Raw genomic sequence first — 21508 nt, 5'->3', positions numbered from 1 at the left:
CCTGAGGGTCCTCTCTGACACCTCCCTTTCCTTCACATCTCACACTTGCACCAGCAGCAAACGCTGCTGCCTCTCCCTTGAAGGGCTCTCTGTTCATGCCTCACTTTCTCTTCTGTTGCCATCTAGGTCCAAGGTATCAATCTGATCTGAAGTCCTAATTTTTCTTTCTTCAGTCATTAGTTCTATTGTCCTTTTCTCAGTAAAGAATTCCCTAGCCACCCTAACTGAAACTATTTCCCCAACAAGACCTATACCCCCTCTCCACTTCATCTTGTAACTCCTTCACATTTACCTTGTGTACACCATATTTTACTTACTTTCATTATTACTGTCCATCTTAAATAGTGCTAAACCTATGGAAGGTAATCAAAAATATTTGTTAAATGAGTAAACTTATATGTACAGCTATAATAAAAGGTATTTCCGATGAAACAAAAATGAAAATCATTTTGCTCGAATGTCATTGTGTTCTGTTGACCTTTCTTCTATACCTATTCCTTCAAGCAAGTGAAGCAAAATCTATTTGAAAGAGGAAACAGAAAATCCATTACAGATCCACTATCAGATGTACAAACCACCCTTAGTTTATACATGTTCTTCTTTCTCTCTCTTTTCTTTTCTTTTTGCTTTTTTTTTTCTTTGCTTTTCTTCTTTCTTTCTGTTACATTAAGGAAATTTCCCCCTCCTTTCCTGCGACGCTAATCCCTGTGACTGTAGTATGTTCAATAATACATCTCATCCCAATGTCCATAACTGATGTTATCTTACATAGTCAAAAGGAAAAGGCTTTTGCAGGTGTGATTAAGTTAAGGCTTTTGAACAGGGAAGATTGTACTGCATTATTCAAGAAGTCCCAATATAATTACAGGATCCTTAAAAGAAGAAGAAGAGAGAAGAGAAGGTGATGTGTCACCAGACACAGAAAGAGAAAAAAAGGTAGTAAAAATAGAAGCAGGACATAAAGTGATTTAGAACCAAGAGCCAAGGAATGCAGACAGCCCCTGGTTACTGGAGAAAAGAAAATCAAAAGGGAATGGAAATGGACTTCCCTTCTAATACCTACCCAAAGCTGCCAAAATGAAAGAAGGAACCCTGAGGACACCTTCATTTTAGCCTACTGAACTGATTTAAATACTTGAACTCCAAAACTATCAGATTAAAAAATATATATCTTTATTAAGCCATTAAATTCATTGTCATTTGTCATAGCAGCAGTAGGAAAGTGACATCATCTCTCCTTCCCAGCTTCTTAGAAGCCTTATGCCACAGTCTCTTGTCTCTCTTGGATAGTTAATCATTTTTTATGAGATTCCTCTCACTGACATTCACACATATTCAAGCCCCTCAATTTAGCAACAAAAGACACTAAAATTTCTCTCAAGCTAAAATTTCTCCTCTCTTGTCCTCTCTTCCCTTCTCTCCTCCCTTTCCTTCTCTACTCTCCTCTCTTTTCTCTCTATCTCTCCCTCTCTCCTTACAAGGGGAAAAATCACTAACAGAAATCTGAGAAGACATTCATTTCATCAAAGAAATAAAAATATTTGTATAGTTACCGAAAGAATGGGAGTAAGTTTCTATAATTTAGAAGTTCTTTTTCAGGAGAGATGCTTAAGTATCATTCTCTTAAATATCATCTTTGTAAAAACACAAAGCAACATGCTGACTTGCTACATAGCAATGTCATCCTACTGACTGAAGAAAAAATGGTATAGCTGATCCCCTAAACATCATAAATCATACAAAACCTCCAATCCGTGTCTTGCCCTTTCCCTCTTCATATTTGTCAAGACACTGGGAGGTGCCGTAACCCATACTGCTCTCAATGGTCCTGGGGGGAAAACAGAGAGAGGATTTAGAAAAATAGACAAGAGACAAAAGCTGAGGTCAGGTGTAGGCCTCTTTCTGGGTGGGATAAGAGGAACTGCCATGAAGTGTGCAGCATTTATTTATACTCTTGACAAAGTTAGTGTCACCAGGCACAGGGTTGCCTACAGAATAATGACTGGAACTGTCTCATGTAAGATGTTTACCTCAGAACTCAGGGCTTTAGTCATTTTGGTCTTGTCTTGCCCCCACACATATGACCAACTTGCAGAACCAGCTACTCCCTGCAGTGAGGCCCTTACAAAGATTACATATTCCTTTACCAGGAATTCTGTACTTTAAAGACTGAATCTTTCAGTATCTTCAATTTCTTCAATAGAAAAAAAGAGACAATAAATTTGGAAAAAGATCTCAACTCATGAATTTATTACTTAATGTTAAGTGATATGTGATACCAGTTTTTTGGGGGAGTTTTTTGTTTTGTGTTTGGTTTCTTTTTGTTTTGTATTTGTTTTTGAGACAGGGTATCTCTATGCAGTTCAGGCTGACCTTGAGATCACTTTGTAGCCCATGCTGGTCTTGAACTTGCAAAGATCCTCCTGCATCAGCCTCCCAAGTGCTGGGATTACAGGTGTGTACCACCATGCCAGACTGTTTACTTTTATGCTATTTTCTAAAGTAAAATAAGTAGTATATGAAATTTCATTAAAATACACAATACTTTCATTCACAAGCAGAATTACATTTGATTTCTATTTTCTGCATATAAAGGCAAAGGTCTAAAAATTGAGTAACTATTTCCCAAATATCTGGCAATGTTCCTTCTTTAAGTATTAGTAGCTTTTTGTAAAAAGTTAATACTTAAAAGTCTGCAAAGAAAAATTTGAGTGGTTCTTACCAGCGACACACACACAAAAAAAAAAAAAAAACAAGCAGGGTGGCGGATAAGTCACGCTGCAGTAATTATAACACAATATACAGGTGAATGGACACATCTTGTTGTACGTCTTAAATGGGTACAACTCTTATCAACTGTAACTTTATATTGTAAAGAATATGCAAATATAAAGAAGCAATCATAAAAATAATACAAAAATCTTTAAAGTCAAGATCATCAACAATGTGTTTTGTACGTTGGTGAGCTCATTCATCATAAAGCACAGCACGTTCCAAGTTTACTTTGCTCTATGCAAAAGATTACGAACAGCACGATGGGAACATGGCCATTCTCCTACTCCCTGAACCACATTCACTAGGGCACAGATCATATAGACGGCACCACTGGATCCTGACAGACGGCGGGGACACAGTTCCTACCTAAAGTACTGTGAACCATTAGGCTAGGTGCTACAAGAGATACACAAATAGCGTGCCTTGAGGGACAGGGACAAACAGAATACGGAGTTACAGAGACTAGAAAAGGCTTTGTAAAACAAAGTCATGGAGAGCTCCACCTCAAGAGAGAAGTAGTTCACTGGCATAGAGGGAAGGCAAGCCAGCCTAAGGCAATAGTGGTCTAGAAAACACAGAGTAATATAAGCAGACCAAAGGAATGTGTATAGAATAATGGAATACAAAATGGGAATGCTCCACTGAAGCCAGTCTTTTGCACGCCATGGAAATTAAAGCAAGGAGTCTGATGTTAACTTGTGGGAATCTAATGAGGATTTATAGCACTGTGATACAGCAGAGCACTTTTCCTGGAAGATTAACCTGAAGCCATTCATTAGATGAGCCCACGTGGAAATAATAACATAGATGCCTCTGTGTTCTTTTACAGATCTCTCCCCTATCGCAAATTCTAAGTATCACACCATTAGTATTTTATCTCTAATTCGTGCATATGTGCTCTCACTTTTTTCTAGGTACTGACCTCTGTATTTATCATACAACATACAGGCTACAGTATCCAAAGAAGCTTTCAGAAAGAAGCCAGTACTACCTTGAGGAAGACCAGAGTCATGTCCAATAACCTTCATGCTAAAAACAGCATAGACATCACTTTAAGAGCCAGAAGTCTATATTTAGATTCAAGCACCTTGATCAAAATGATAAGCTTAGAGGAGCTAGGCATCTGGAGGGGAAAGACTAATTACCATATCGGGCACTGTCCTCCTGGGGATTACAATTTCTACATTATAATAATGCAACTGATGATCAGCGATGTTAGAGGTTAACTTGCTCAAAACCACAAAGCTGACATAATGCTTGGCAACGTTTCGATCCAGAAGGGGAAAACAGAAGAGAAAAAATAATGAAACACATAATGTTCTCTTAGCTGAATAAAAGACTGTAGGCTTGAGATTAAATGAGCCTACCAAGTACAAAGCAGAAATAGTTTTTTTCTTTAAACACAAATTTTAACATACTGCAGTGAATACTATAATCTCAACAACAAAAGAAATACTGCAAAGCTTCCAAAGATGCAAACCCAATAAATAAATTACAACGAGTCTCATATACAAATAAACACAAATCATAGAAGCTTTATAGCTACAAAACTCTATGCTTCATGACAATGGATTCTATCATAGTTTGGGAATAGAAATATTTCGAATCTAGAGTTCTAGAACTTGTCAAATTATTAAACCAAAGCGAGGGCCAAGTAAAATCATTCCTTAAAAAAGTGTCTGTCACTGGTGAATACCCTATTTCTTCAGGCATTAGGTGGGTAGTTACTATCTCACCTACATTACTCTGTCCACAAACATTTCTCTGCATAAGTAAGAAAGAAGGTGTCTTTTGAAGCCGGGAGATGTGGCCCATTGGTAGCGCACTTTTGTAGTATACATGAGACATTAGATTCAATCACACAAAAGAAAATGTCTTATAACTAGTAACTTCTTAAAATCCACTTATTGGAATGCTTTGCCCCTAAAATATGTACCATTTCAATGTCTCTATAGTAATCAATAATACAGGAATAGTCTCTAATATAGATATTGACAGTGTTGTAGTGCTTATATCTGTCAAATCTCATAGGCTAATAAACAATAATATGAGCCATAAAGAAAGGAAAGAAGGAGTCAGGAAAGTAGTCACTAGTTTAAGCTCCAATAATCAAGCAAAGATTTTCACCTATTTTTATTTTCCTCAATTCTGTGTCTAACTTTATTGATCAAAAATGAACATTTAAGAGTATTTTCTGTGGTACACAACTTAAAGGATTATTTTGACTCATCCTTTTCAGAAGCTTTAGTCCACGATTAGCTGCATCAAGAGCCAAAACATCAAGGCCAAAGGGCAAGGAGAAATACTGCTCCTCTCCTGGTGGCTGTGGAACAGAGGGAAGGAGCCCCAGGAAGGTTACACCCTCCAAAGGCATGCTCCCAGGAACCTGTGACTCCAAATACTCCCAAACTCCTAACAGCCCATTCTGCCATGAACTCATCAACAGTTTAATCCATCCATGAAGTTCACCACTTCACAACCCAATCATCTATGGAAGAGTTTCTTAATTCAAACACGTTAACAATCTAGACGAACCACCACATCTTTGAAAGCAAACTTTCAATCTAGGTATCATGACCAATTGAAAAAAAGACTGCATGAAAGGTACAACTTTTCTCATAGAAGTGGAAGCACCACTTGGTGGGAGGGCAGTGGAACGACTACAGTAAACACCAGAAGGTGTTGAATATATCTTTCCAAAGATAGTGTCTGTGATGAGGCTTCTAAAATAAGCATCCAATTTCTAAGAGAATTCCTGTATTCATGTAGGACTTCCTACCCACCCCTTTCTATCCTTCTACATTACAGCCACAGTGGTCCTCAATATACTCAAGCCAAATTAGTCAACTTCTTGTTAACTGCTAACAGATAAACCTGTGTTTCCAGCCTTTTAAACTCTCTACAAGTAATAGGGTTTGAACTTACAGCCATGTCTTCAAAATATTTTGTCACGTGGAAAATGATTTTATTATGTAAGTGATTCATTTAATGGACTTCATAAAAGATAAGAGACTAACAATAATACCCAGCCAAGAGTGAACAAAAAACACAGAAAAGTTGCCAGTGTGCCTCTTCTTAACAGCAGCATCCTTCTGTTCTCTCATTACTCTCTTAAGCAGACTGAGTAGAACTACTGAATTAAACAAGGGCCAAAGAATATCTCTACTCAAATCAACAAACCATCTGGCCTGCAGGCTGCTTCTGCCAGTGGTCACAGCAGAAATTTTGAAAAAGCAAATGTAGAGGTCATAATAGAGTTGCCTGTAGGTGGGAAGAAAAAAGTATTCTTAACTGTAGTTATGGGAGATTATGCAGTTTTGACCTCAAGATCAAATACTGATGAGATGTGACTGTGTGATAATGATGTTGATTTAACAAATACACCAGAACACAGAGATCCAGAAAATGAGTGAAATCCTTCAAAGTGATTTTCTGAGAAGTAATCCAGGTAGATTTCATCATGTGGAGTTTCATTAAAAATTATTTAAAACAAATGTATCTTTAAAATATTAAGCCACTTTTATCCACCTGACAGCTGATTTAAAATAAGGGGGAGACCATTATTTTTTGGGTTAAACTGGAAAGAGTTTCAAGCTATTTTTAAACACTTCTAAAATCAATGCAGTAAGTCTGAATGCTCAGCTTGCTGAAGGGCAGGTTATTTTAAGAAAAAGATAGCTTCTATTTAAACCTCCAAGACACCTTTATTAAAATTCCTAATTCAGAAAAAATATTCCAGAAATTTCTTCTGATAATATTCATTCAGTGGTAATTATCACTGTATATCCAGCATGTTAGCTGCAAATCAAAACTGATCAGGTAGAATTACACTGTTTATATGCTGAATACACACATCATAGTACATAGATGTCTTCCCGTAGTTAGTGCATACATTTACAGAATTTTGGGGAGTTACATAATATTAGCATTCAAATGCTATTTATAGAGGCTTGGAGTTTTACATTTGCTTTCAAGAAACCATCCTATTAGGATGTATTTAGTTCAACTTACAACTATAATAATACTTTATGCTTTGAAAACAATACTAACCTAATTATAATGCTATATTTTGCAGTTCTACAGAAAATATCACAGAGAAAGTTTCTAAATGCCCTACATATACTTATTCTAGCAGCGTTTCTTTCTTAATCAGTTTGCACTGCCATAACCACGAACCAGGAACTGTATGGCTTATTATTTCTGACAAAATTTATTTCTCACAATTCTGGAGGCTGAAAATTCAAATCAAAATTTTAGCACGGTCAATTTGCACCAAGAACTCTAATCCAGTTTGCACAGAGTTGGCTTCTCATGGTATCTTCTTAGGGCAAAAGACAGCACACACTCTCTCTAGGGTCCTTCTTCTAAGTGCACTAATTCATTCATGAGGGTCCCACCCTTATGACCTAATCCCAAAGGCCTCACTTCCTAACATCCTCACATTGATAATTAGAATTTCAACACATGAATTTAGAAGATACCAAACATTCAGCCAATTCCATTTGCTTCCACAGACAATTTTTATAATCCTCTTTGGGAGCAGCAAAATATAAAGTCATGCAAAAAACTAAGAACCTAATTAACTTCTTCTTAAATTCCCTCGTTGAGTGCCCATTACTTTGCCCAGAATGGGTTCTAAACAACTTTTCACTCTAAACTCTCAAGGAATTAAGGTCACAGTGTAAACAGTTAAAGACCATAATCTCTAAACAACAAATTAGTTATTTCAAAATTACAGGGCAGTAACAATATCCCTAGAATCAGTCAGTACATGGTGTCCCCTTTGAGTGAAATTACATTTGTTTGGATGCATCAATCCTGACATAAAACCAATAAATCACATGACCTTAAACCACTCAAAGCAATTCCAACTGCTTAAAGAAGGAAAAAGCATTAAAAACATGTATGTGACAAACTAGCAAAAACTTGCTATCAAGTATGGTTCAGCAAAGCACAAGCACTGCGATCCTGCACGCTACAAAAGAAACATGTCTTCTCTGCAGGACTATCTCTTTGAACCTATGGCTGAAACTCCTTTGCCAGCTCTTTGGAGAAGCAGTTTCATCTGTTTAAAATTTCAGAGTAAAACATATTTTCTGTTAAATAAAGGTACAATCATAACTATTATTTTGATTTAAAATGCTCTAAATATACAGCTATACTGGCCCAACTATTCAAATTCATACATTATTTCCAAAGTCTCCACTCGATTTATTTAAAAAGAGCTAAAGCATATGAAATGACATGCAAATACTTGGCTGTACAGTACTCCTGTATCAACTGTGTAGTTGTTAACACAGTAACATCACTTGGACTTGTGAATTTCTACCAACCTAAAGAAAATGGTATTCCATTCTATTAAGCTCCTTAGAGACAATAATGCACAGAAACTTCTGTGCATTTAACTGAGAGTTCCTCCCCAAAGCAACAATTACATAGATAAATTGGAAGTTAAAAATTTTCATCCACATCAATCTGTGTAGAAAGTAAAAACTTTCTAAGATAAGGGATGGAGAAAATATACCCAGGAGGATTATATTACTATTTCTTTCCACGGTCATCATAGCAAAAGGGTGCTTTCTATCTCAGTCCATTAAGTTAGAGATTTTTATCAAAACCTTGTATTAAAGTTATCCATTCAGGGGCCAAAGTCTTGAAAAGCTTTCTGGCCAAAAAGAAAACCTCCTAATACCCTCACAGCTCTGCAAAGGTAACACCTCATTCAGAGCCTCTGCCCAAGTCCTCACAATCTTCAACACATGACAACTGGGGTGTGGTGGGTGAAACCTGTAGTCCTAGCTACTCAAGAGACTGAGCATGAAGCATTCCAACATAGAGCCCAGCCTGAAGAACATGACCAAACAGTAAATAAGTAAATGAGGAAAAGGAAAAAGGCTCTTCTGCTTAGGTCCATCTGATTCCAGCAACACCATCCTATGATTCTGTGGTTTTAAGAAAACCTTGTGAGACTGCCTCCTCCCATGCATAGGCCATTGGCATTTGAGGCAGAGTTTTCCAAAGTTTGGGGCCATTTTATTCATTATCATTCTTATTAATACCCTGGAAGTTTTTCCTGAGCCCACTGCCTTCTCCAACACATCATTTATTGTTCTGGGAGTCAGATCAGACAGACTGCGCAAACTTGACCCAGACCCATGCTACGGGGCTACTATTCTCACAGTCCTTGGAGATCCAACTCCAAAGAAGCCAACTCTGACTTACAGGTCCTTGCCTTTGGCTGTCACAGGCTGAGATCCAAGCCCATGAAATGTATCAGTCACTAGTGTGTTCTTCCAGTCTCTGTCTGTACAATCCATACTCATGTGCATGGAATCATACTCACAATATAAAAGACTAGAAGAATTGGACTATCACTTAACATTGTAGCAAAACCTACTCCTCTCTTCTTTGCTTACTCTGTATGTGCTACTTCTTTGATCTGTTATTCTTCATAATAGTCAAAGCAGACTGTTCTGGTTACTTTTCTGTTGTTGCTGAGACAAAAAACCTCAGTGCATGAGGCTTTGGGAGGACATCTAGACACAAACCATAACATGGACTGTCAATTCCTAGGAAATCAGTAAAACATACTTCTGATATTGAGGTCTATATCTGATCCCTCACCCCTCTGCCACTGTTTCCTTATCTGCTTCCCAGCTGATAGGAAATAATCATCTTTGCTCTGCAAAACCCTCTGGTCATGATGTTTCTACCTCAGACCCATCTGACCAGGGACTGAATCCCCTGAAATCATGAACCAAATAAATTTCTCTTTCTTTAAGTTATGGATGCTACATATTGTATTCTGAGTTAAGAAAGCTAACGAACACATGCCCCAATATTTTAAATTTTTCCATGATAAGGCTTTCTGCTAATTGTGGCTGCTGGGTTTTTGTTGTTGTTGCAGTACCAGTAACTGAATAATATAAGTGTGACAGCCCTCTCAAAAGGTCTTATTATACTGTATTTTTGGTGAGGATATAAAATAATACAGTGCTTATGTGATAAAGTTAAGGTAGATAAAGGACAAGCCCAGTATTGTAGCATGGTAAGAGTAGTCAGTAAGAACCACTAGAACTGTTTCCTCAAGAGCCAACCTGGTAACCAAGATGGCTAAGTGACTAACAGTGTATCCTGTACAGTATGGATACATAGGACTAACAGACAGTGTCTGGACGGATTTGGATGGTACGAGATCACATCACACTGCTTAGAACAGCATGCAATTTAAAAACAACAGCTGTCTGTTGTGCTGCTCTCGGGTAGATGATTGTTCAAAAAGAAGGGGGTGGTGAATGAAGACAGGAGACAGGAAAAGGAATGTTATGGGACTGTCCTGCTTCAAGGTTGTATATGGTTAGATTTCTGGACTTATGTGTAAACATAAGAATTATATAATTCTTTATGCCTATTTTTAAAATATATTCTAATTTTTAAATGTTTTTTCATAATATTCTGTAGGGACTTAAAGTTCAACATATCAATACTTGATGAAAAATACCTGTTCCATGTTATGCTTAAGACGTTTGATATTCAGACAGTGAGGTTAAGCTTGACAACCTAGGTTGTATGGTAATAACAATAAGCTTGTCTTCTGGAGGGTTAACAACCTAAGTTTGCAGACCAAAATTAGAGACAAAAGAGGGCCTCAAGGAAAGCCAACATTTTGGCCCTAGCCTTCCAAGGTCAATTAAGACTCAGGACATATGAGAATTTGTACTGTAATGTCATGTAACTCAGTAATGACCCAAATTTTCTGATCAAGGAGATTATGGGGCCAAAGAGGAACATGATCGATGATGTAGAGTGTGCCTAAGGAGAGTCACATGGAGAGAAAACATTCTTTCAGGCTTTCACAGAGAGCACATTGGCCAAGCAATGGTCGTGACTCATCCACATGGCTGACACTGACAAAGGATCTACAATCTAAGGACAGGATCTCAGGATAAATCCTGAGGGGATTTCACTGACATTATCAGACCCAAAAGCTACAACTCTTGTTGCATAGATCTTGCTTTATCTTGGTCTTAACCATCCAGCAGAAAAGTATAAAAACGAAGTATAAGAAGTAAAGCCATGCTGTTATGTTGAGATGTAGGGGGTTCAGGTCAACAATTTCTGACATTTCTAGTGAAGCGGAAGACCCAATACTATTATGGACTACTGGACTCTTAGAATATTTTGCTGAGTTAACACACCTATAATATTCAAATAACAGAACTAAACAAAAAAGGGGATACAAATGAATGTCCATTTTGTATCTGTGTATTCAAAATGGTTAGGATAGATATATAGTTACATTCTCTTAATGGACAGAGGGATTTGTTCTAATAGTGTTTGTAAATAGGATATCATGTCCGCATCTTGTACAATAAATAACCACTGGGAAGAATGTATGCAATGTGTTAATTATTGAAACTATCCTACCAACTTAGTTTGAAACATTGCTATTTGTTTCTCAATAAAATTATGGTGAAAAAAATAAAAACGATAGCTATCAAGTTGTCCAATTTTACATTTACTGTTTCTACACAAAAGTTGATTGTGAGTATCTACAGCCAAAAAAAGGAAAACATTGAATAAGGGTGTATCACTATACAGTGGGCTGTACTGTACCACTACAAGGATATTAAAAAGCTGTTATCTCTGGGTTTGGGCCTCCTTGCATCGACATGGCTAAGCCCACCAAGAAGGTCTGCATTGTCAGCAAAGACGGGACTCGCTATGGTGACTCACTCCAGAAAATGGTGAAGATTGAAATCAACGCCTGCCCCTTCTGAAGCAAGACCAAGATGAAGGGGCAGGCTGTGGGGATCTGGCACTGTGGTTCCTGCATGAAAACCGTGGCTGGTGGTACCCATACCTACAATACCACTTCTGCAGTCACAGTCAAGTCAGCCATCCGAAGACGGAAGGAACTGAAAGACCAGTAGAAGCTCTTACTATTTGAGGCATCCCTAGTCTATAATAAATGGGTTAATTTATTTAATGAAAAAAAAGCTTAAATTAGATCAAAAGGTAGAATGAACTGAGTGTTCCTATAATAAATACCTAGATTATATTTATTTGATACATGGGAATATACAGAAGGCAAGCAACAGAAGTGAATCCTTGTAGAAATTAGAGATGGAAGGAGGTATCCCAAAAAATGAGATAACCACTCTGCACATATTCTGTCCTCACCCAGCTCCACATAGCAGCTCTGACTAACATTCCCAGGCAAAATGTCAGGTGATTTATGGCTCAAAGAACTAAATGGCTCAGATACAAAAACTGTCAGTATAGTCATATGAATTTTCCAATAAGCTTGAAGGATGCTGCCCTATAACAAAAACCACTTACAAATAAACAAAGCTTTCAGTTACCATCTCCAGGCTTTTTAAAAAATTCTAATGAGTAGCCAAAAGCTAACTCATCTGACAGTGAGTATCTTCATCAGAGAAACAAGTACTATGCAGATAAATAGAGAAAAGCCAGACACAATAAATGGAACAGGAGATTTATTTCATAACCTCCTGAGAGAACTAGCAGAAATGCCATGAAGTTACTATAGAAATAAAAAGGAATATATAGAAATAAGAAAGCATTTTCACCATTGGGTACTAAAAGTACAATTAATGAAACAAAAACATTAGTTCAAAGTAAAAGTATATGTTGAAAACATAAGTTGAAAGAAAAAAAAAAGTGGAACAGGAGAAACAGTAACAAAATTAGATCAATTAGGAAACAATATTAGATTGCTGGCTGGTCTGAGGCAGTGGTGTTCAATATTAGATTTCTACAACAGCAAAATACAGAAAAATATACCACAAAAATAATACAAGAGAGAAGAAGAAACAAAAAAAAAAAAAAGGAAGGAAGGAAGGGACAGGAGGGAGGGAGGGAAAGAAACAAGGGTAAAGAAAGGAAGAAAAGCAGGCAGGCAAACAGACACACTCTTCATAGTAAGAGAGTTACGAGGTCCTGAACCGTGACATTTTTTCAGGACCCAACCCAAGGCACTCTATCATGAAACTCCACAACATCCAGGTTGAAAAGATGACCCGGAAAGCTTCCAGAGAGGGAAACAGGTCATTGAGGGGAATAAACAATATGCAAATAAAAAACAAATTTAAAATGCTTTCAAAGGGCTGGGGAGACAGCTCAGTAGAATAAGTGTTTGTCTGGCAAGTGCAAGATCCTGAGTTCAATCCCTGGTACTGGGAAAAAAAAAAAAAAAAAGTGCTTTCAAAAGAATAAACATGGGGCCAGGGATATATCTCAGAGGCCTAAATGCCTACCTGGCAAGCTCAAGGTCCTGAGTTCAATCCCTAGTACCAAAAACAAAGAATAAAAATTATTAGATTTCTACAGTCAGGAAAACTATTGCTGACTCATTTCTTTAATATAAAGGCATTTTCAGTCTGGTAAAAACTAAAATAAATTAAACTTTAAAAAATCCTCATTCCCCCATAATCCACATACTACACAAAAAAAGAGTTAAAGGCAGAAGTCATGAGAGGCAAGAAACAGGGGATCCAGGACAGGAGAGACAAAAATGTTTCCAGCATGAGGCAAACCAAAATCCCAGCGCAGGACCAGAGCTGTGGCGTCCTGAGGGGCAAGCCCGCCAGGCAGGCAGAAGGGGCGTCAGGGGTGGCAGCGCCAAGAGGGACGCCTGAGGGGCAGAAGGGGCGCGCAGCCCCCACACTGCTGAATGGCGGCCGACTGGCCAGCTTCTGGAAGGGGTGAAGAGATGCGATCACCAGGTCACAGGAAACCAAGCGACTAACGCAGCAAGGCAAGCGTGAGCCCCAGGAAAAAGAGAAAATGTTCACAATAAAAGAAATGCATTATGTACCAGGGAGTGACTCTGCATAATCGCATTAATGGAATTGCGAGCTCAGATACGATCACGCTGTCAGAAGATGAGCAAAAGAGAGCTGTCTCTAGTTATCATAATGGGGAGCTGACACAGAATTTCTGAAGTACATTGTGTCGGCAGTCTAATAAAGAAGAATGTGTCCTATGCTGACACACAACACAGCAATAGATGTATACTGATTGAAATACTCTTCAATAAAATGAAAAAGGAGATAAACCACACGGCAGTCTTTGCCCTGACAGTCATACTTCCTATGAGTAAGAAGGTACAAGAAGTTTACTTTCATTTCATCAAGACTTAATTTTGGGGGCTGGTGAGATGGCTCAGTGGTCTAAAGCACCTACTTAGAACAAGCTTAGCAAAGCACAGGGCCGCGGTTCAATCCCCCGCCCCCTGGTGGGCTGAGCTGGCCACACACACACACACACACACACACACACATAAATAAATAAAATAAAATAAAAAGACTTAATTTTGGACTTCTTAGTATAGACTGTCTTAATACAAAATAATTTTGCTTGGCCACGCAACTACTTTCACATTTAATCTTCATAGTATCATGCAAGCTAAATGGACCGAGGATCATCTGTATACTACTGATGAAGAAATATGTATTGTCTTCTGACTTTCTCCAAAACTGTCTAGTACATCAGCATCAAGCCATGGCTACAGTTAACCTTCTTGCCTCAGGTTACTCCAGAATGCATATTTTCCAATGTAGTCCTTCTTTCTTTTTAATTTTTTTAATCTTTTTTTGATTTGGTACAGGGTCTCACTATGCAGCTTGGACTCATAGTGATCCTCCTGTCTCAGCCTCCCCAGTGCTGGGATTACAGGCATGTGACACCACACCAGATTTTGGTAGCTGGCTTAGTGCAGGGCCTGCAAGATATACATACCAGGGATCAAACTTGGGTCTTTGTACTTGCCAGGCAGACACTTGGACCACTAAGCTATCTGCCCAGCCCTGTATTCCCTCTTATAAAGCTGAAGGGTCATACAAAATTATTTACTGAAGTATTTTTGAATAATTCTCATTTTCTACCACAGGTATACAAAGTACTTTGGACTCAAGCATGACTTAAGTATCTCTAGGAGGTTAAAGTAGCCATAATTAACTAACTAATTGATAAGCAATCGATTTCTTCTAAAAGGTCTTTGTGATTCTACAATTTGTTTTTTCCACGAATGTTTTATCCACATTTTAAGTTACCCAGTGAATATTTTTCTTTAAATTTTTAAAAAGATGAAACTTGGGGCTGGGGAGATAGCTTAGTAGAATGAGTGCTTGCCTGGCAAGTACAGGGTCCTGAGTTCCATCCCTGGCACCAAAAAAAAAAAAAAAAAAAAAGCTAAAAAAGAGGAAACTTTATAAAACAAAAATGAAGAGAAGGGTACCCCTACTATTCCTCAAGGTCAGACTTAACACTAAACATCAAAATTATTTTCTACCAGGTCTCAGCTAAAGGTTCTTCATAAAAAGACCTTTACCCTTCAAATGCCAGATTAAAATATGCCTACTAATAGGTCCTTGCCTGTTTCATTTATCAGAGCCTACCTCAGCATGTCAATAAAGGTAGCAAAGCAAATATTAAATAAATCAATGAAACAGTGGAACAAACCTAGGCAGTAAAATAACTTGATAATATGCCAATGATTTTATACTACAGCAGTGTTTATACAGTGAAATGGATATTAACAATTTTCAATTGGGCAAGTCTATTCATTCCTTTTTTTCAATACATTTTTTAAACCTTATGGTTATCACAGCAAGGGCTTAGTTCTGAGGCTCCATGAGATAGAGTTCTTATTCTTAGTAGTCTGATGGTCCAATGATTCAAAGGAACAGATAAAAACCTTAAAGACATAGATGTTAGGAACACAGTGAAAACAAATGCAATTGATACAGTAGAATCCAAGGAATATGTGATGCATTTTTCTTTAGGAAAGGAGATAATTATCTGGAATGGCAAACTCTGCCTAAAGAGGAAAATAAAATGCAGACTGATGTAAGAAAACAAGCCAGGGGAAGTGTCAGGAGTCAGACCCCAGAGACTCTTACATGCCATGAAGAGCTTGGGTTCCACTCTGCAGCAGTAGGGAGCCACTCAGAGTGAACACAGAGGCAGCTGTGGTGCTGCAGGCCTATCATCCCAGCACACTGCAAAACTGACACAGGGCTGCAAATTCTAGTCCAGCATAGGTAATTTAGTGACTTAGCAAGACCTTGTCTCAAACTAAAATTTAAAGCACTGCAGAACACACCTCAGTTAAAGGCCTTGGGTTCAATCCTAGTAGCATGAATGCACAGACACACACACACACACACACACACACACACACACTACTATAAATAAATGTTATGCTAAAATTAATCCTAGCTACTTGGGAGGCTGAGGCAGAAAGATCATAAATTCAAGGCCAGTCTGGGCAACTCATTGAGATGGTGTATAAACCTAAACAAACAAGAACTAAGGATATAGCTAAGCAATAGAGTCCTCCTAGGTTCAATCCCCAGTAGTATAATAAACAAACGAACACATAAATAAAAGATTTAGGTATGGAGAATGAATACTCCAGCAGTAATTCAGAAAACAAGAAGTAGATATCTGTGAGACCACCTGATGGGGCCTAGAGACCACTGTGATAGTGTACAAGTCAGCTCGTGAGAACTCAGATCATATTTGGATATGCTCACTGGAAAAATGACACGAAGGCTGCATTCTGTATTTGTCCCTACACAATCCGCCAGCTTTACATATAATGTAGGTATATTCGAATGTATATACAGATACTCATTAGTTTTTCTCAAATACAAGTGAACAACAGTGCTAAAGTACATAATACCAGTTACTTTTAACTAAATACGTCAAACTTCAATAAGGAGTCATTTCATCTTTTTAAATGTAGTACTAAGTTTGTACAAAGAATTTATATGCCAATGAAATCTGAGCAATCCTAAATCCTAATATAAAAAGAAACCAATTAATACTTGCTAACTTATTAAAATGCCAGTTTTCTTTCTTAAAAAGGCATTAGGCACAAAAATCCCTAACAGAAAGTTTTCTTACATATTAGCCTAGGTTTCTCTTTAAATTACTCTCCATGATTTTCATAGCTGTTTTCCTTCTTGATGACTTGAGGAATTATTTAAGGCACGTTTGGTCTAAGAAGATAAAAATAGCTAATAGTTTAGGATGGCAAAAGAAAAACAACTGGTAAACACACATAGATAACATTCAGTGGAATAATTTGTTCTTCAACTTGAACTTGTTGACATTCTTATTTTTACATTCCAAATCAGGCTCAAGGAAACACAGAACTCAAACATTACCTTGAACTTCTTCACAATTTTTGTTTTATCTTTTCTGAAAACTGGAACTGACACGGTGTAAATGATTCTGTTTGAATAAAGAACCATGGTTCATCTGTCATCAAAATAACAAGAAACCTAGCCTAAACCTAGTCTTTAATCACTGAATTAATCTTTAAAACCTTCATTTATTTCACCTTGCCAAGTAATGGAAGTATTTAATGGCAGCCATGGCCCTTGTCATTAAACTGCCCATACCAACCCTGGCACCGCAAAGCCCCCTGCTTGGTTGGATCCTAGCCAAGAGGAGAGCCAAGCAGCATCACTAGGACATCAGAGAACAAAAGGAAAAATGGAAAGTCAAAGGCAAGGTTTTACTTTGGAATCTCACCGATTCTTGCTATACACAACACGTAGGCTCGAGACACGTGCAGTATTATGTCCACCGAATTTGAGCCTTTTTCCACAGCAGATACATGCACACACACATACATATAATGTGAGGAGTCATAATGAAAGCCTTTAACTATTTCTCATTTTTATGATCAATATTGCTAGCTATTAGGGTTCATAAAGAAAAATAAAATGCAGTTCCACCCTTCCAAGGTACACAATCTATTAGAAATACTTAGGATTATCTTAGTTATATAAGCAATTGTATATAGAGCAATGCCACTTATCTTCCCTAAATCAAAATATAAACTAAGAAATTTAATTAATTTTTGTAATTAACTTCCAAAGCATAGATAAGCTGAGTGCATTCTAAGAGAAATAGGACAATAGGTAGACATAAAAGCAGGAAAGAAAACAGGGAGAGAAGAAAGCAGCTGGGGTGGGGGAGGATGGGGGTAAGGAAGAGGGAGTGAGAGGAAGAGGAAGGAGGAGACTGGAGGAGGTAAAAGAGAGAAGACAGGAACAGACAGAAAAATGAACAGACTTCAACCTGTTCTCTAGTTTAAGAACGAATGGACAGAGGAAACTACAGGGAAGGGTGGCAAGAGAGGCACACAGGGTATCCCATCCCTAGGATACTTAGAGACGCAATGGAGGAGATGCACCAGGAAGGACGTGCATGACTTAGCAAACTCAACCAACACGAATTCCTAAACCATGCTGCTGCTCTCTATCTTTCCTTCATCACCACGCTAAACACACTCGGCCGCTGTACTGAGACCCCTCACAACCTTCTTTCTTTGTGCTTGAGGAACACAGATTTTCCACTGCCAAAGGCAAACAACCAGAGGTATTAGACTGGTGGCAGCCCAAATACCAAGCTGGAATTCAGGAAGCATTTCCCCAAAGAAACTGATAAATATGGTGATTATTTCTAAAATTATATTTCACATGTGTTATGTATTATACTGAATTTTGAAAATTATTGCTTATATGGGAAATGTCTCCAAGTTTCCAGATTTAAAAATATAAATTACAAATATGTTGAGATTGTCTATAGACAATATGTGTACATTATTTGCAAATACCATTTCAGAAGTATTTACTATATTTAATATTAAGAAAACCTTCAGTTACATGAAAATATAACTTTTTGTAACAGTAGTTGAATAATACAAATGGTTAGGGTGCATATTCCTGAAACAAATTGAATTTGGGGGGCTTCTGGTGACTGTAAAAGTTCCTTCAGACATGGTAGCAGATCTTCAGGTGTCTCCAGGCTATATACCTCTGTCTTCACTCACCACTTCAAAATACAAAATTCATGCTTATATAGACATTACTATCTATGTGTTCCAGAGGCAAACAAAGCAGAGTCGGACTACAGTCCTAACTGTGACCATAACTGTTTAAATGACCTCAACATGTCATTTCATTTCCCTGGAATATAGTTTTCCCCTACAAAAAAGAGGACGTGTTTCCTGAGATTACTTACAGTTGCTGCCATCTATTTTATGTTCAAGAACTCAGACTGCATTGTGATTCTTCTATTGCTAATAATAAACTGTCCCAAAATACAGTGACTTAAAACAATCATCCTCTGGTTACAGCTCTTGAGTGTGCAACATGAGGGTAGGGCTCACTGGAGCATTCTTCTGTTCTGCATGGGGCCTATGAAGGGACATAAGACATGCAGCTGGTGATGGGAGGCTCCAGGAAACCTCAATCTTCACACACGTCTACACCTTACACTATACGAGTCTCTGGCTGAAAACTAGACTTAGCTGATGCTATCAATTAGGAAACCTATACATGGCTTCTCCAGTAGGAACAGTCTCAATATAACCACATGGATTTCAGACAAACTAGTTCAGGTCTCCCAAAGATAATATTCATTAAAATTTTTTTTAAAAAGAAAGCTGTCTGTCTCTCAAAGCCTTGGATTAGAAACTTTCACATTGTCCGTGCGAATATCCACGTCCAGTAGATTATAAAAATGAAATAATCAGAGCCCTCCACGAATCCAGAGAACACAGAAGTTCCACTTCCCCATAGAAGGTGCACCAAATATTTCATGGCCGGCTTTAGTCTATAAAAGCCTTATATCTAGGAACTAATACCAAGACTGACACACATCACTCTGCCCAATGTTTCAGAGTAGCAATTAAAGAGATTACAACATAAGGAACAGTCACTAACTTTAATAAAACAGTATACAGTCTTACAAGAATGACAAGGGAAGCATTTTTCTTTAAGTTAGCTCTAGTTGATTTACTCCATTGTAACTAATAAAGAATTGATAAAAGCATGTATGAAAATGTCACATAAATTAACACTAAATTGTGAATAAAATATATATGTATTAACTCCAGAATTAAAGAGGAAAAATGACATTACATATTCTGAAAAATATATATCTTCTCTTTTAGGCAAAACACTATAAAATTTTATACAACAAATATTGTTTGGGCAATATCTGTCAAGTCTAACATCATAATCAATTTGCCCTTTAGCATATCAGAATCATCATTCTTGCAACTAGGAAATCCTAACCTATAAGAGATGTTAGCTAGAGCTGCTGTACATTAAATAATGTGATAAGAAAAGAAGTGAGAATTATTTAAATACATGTTTAAAATGTTTCTACAGATAATTAACTTATAAAGATTTCACAGTCCCTTTTCTAATATATCCTTTGTTTCAACAAAGGGTATTTCCCTAATAATCTGAAATGAAATGCATTAACATCACCATCTAGAATAACTCATGCTACAGCAATCAGGTCGCAGGTTCATGGCGTCACTCAAAGCATGCCCACTCTGCTATATATACTTGGAATTATTCAGATGTAAGTCATGTTCAAACAGCACCCCCTTTAGCAATCATGGTGTAATGACAATTCTTCTTGCCACAGAAGTTAGGTATTAAACAACAAATATACTTCAATTTCAGTTTGGTTTTTTTTTGTTTTTTTTTTTTTTTTTTTTTTGAGACAAGATCTCACAGTGCAGTTCAGGTTGGCCTTGAACTCACTTTGTAGCCCAGGTTGGCCACAAATTTACAACAATTCTCCTGCGAATATCATTAATACAAAGTAGTCTATGTTCAGATCCTGCCTCTGCCACTTCCTATCTTTGCAATTCTAATTAAATAATATAATCTTTCTTTCCCCTCTTGAATAAAGACAATAATGCCATGCAAAAGCAGATGAAAGAAAGCAGAAGGGGACCATTACTATAATGAAATAATGAAATTCAATAGTACCTTGAAATGGTGGGATGAGGGTCAAACAGAGATTTAAACAGAGATGGAATAGAAATTTCCAATTAAATCTTTTTCCTGACAGCTATGCAAACTTAGTTTGCATGTGCTTTCTTTAAAGAAGCATTTACACTAGGATTTCATTGATCACAGCAAAATGAGTTCATTACCACTGAAAACACTCAAGAGGGGACTATAAACAGATGATCATCAATCAGATATTTTAGAAACAAGTCTTACTCTGGCTGGGTAAGAGTGTTATTTGAAGCTTGTGTTCATTCATCAGGTATTTTAAGAACTACTCTATGCCAGGCACAATGTTAGAGTTCAAAAACACACTGATGCTCAAGGTACAGATGATTCCTGCTACAGCCACAAAGTTTCCTGGATCCTCTAACACTAACAAGTAAATAGACTGAAAACCCACTGTAAAGACCTGGAAGACTACCTAAGCAGGGAGCCTGATGTGGAGCTAGTAAGGGAAGAGAAGACTCTGCTGACTGCTCAAGAGAGACATATTTGAAACTAGCTTTTCAAGATAAAAAAGAAAGATGCAGGAAGACTGATCATCTATCTCATACAAAGCCTTGAGTGTCACTGTCTGGTAAGGCAATAAAATAGTAGAGAACTAAAAGTTCTGTTTGGCCAGTGGATAAGTATAGGAGGAAATGGACAGAAAGAGGATTGAAAGATGATCAAATATCCTCTCAAAATTAGTATTATGTTTGAGTTATTCTATGGTACAGTTTAAAAAAAAAAAGGGATAGTCAGATTTGCCCTCCAAAATTATCACTTCCATCTTAAAAAAAAAAAATGATCAAAGCACTTATTGTGATTATTTGGAATAGGGGTTGTTTTTGTTTATTGTTGTCCTTAGTTTTCTGTAAGATGTTTTTAGTTTT

The sequence above is a fragment of the Octodon degus genome, unplaced genomic scaffold (assembly GCF_000260255.1).
Source record: "Octodon degus isolate 3935 unplaced genomic scaffold, OctDeg1.0 scaffold00032, whole genome shotgun sequence".
NCBI lineage: Eukaryota > Metazoa > Chordata > Mammalia > Rodentia > Octodontidae > Octodon > Octodon degus.
The sequence above is the reverse complement of the archived record's forward strand: the minus strand, read 5'-3'. Positions refer to the sequence as shown.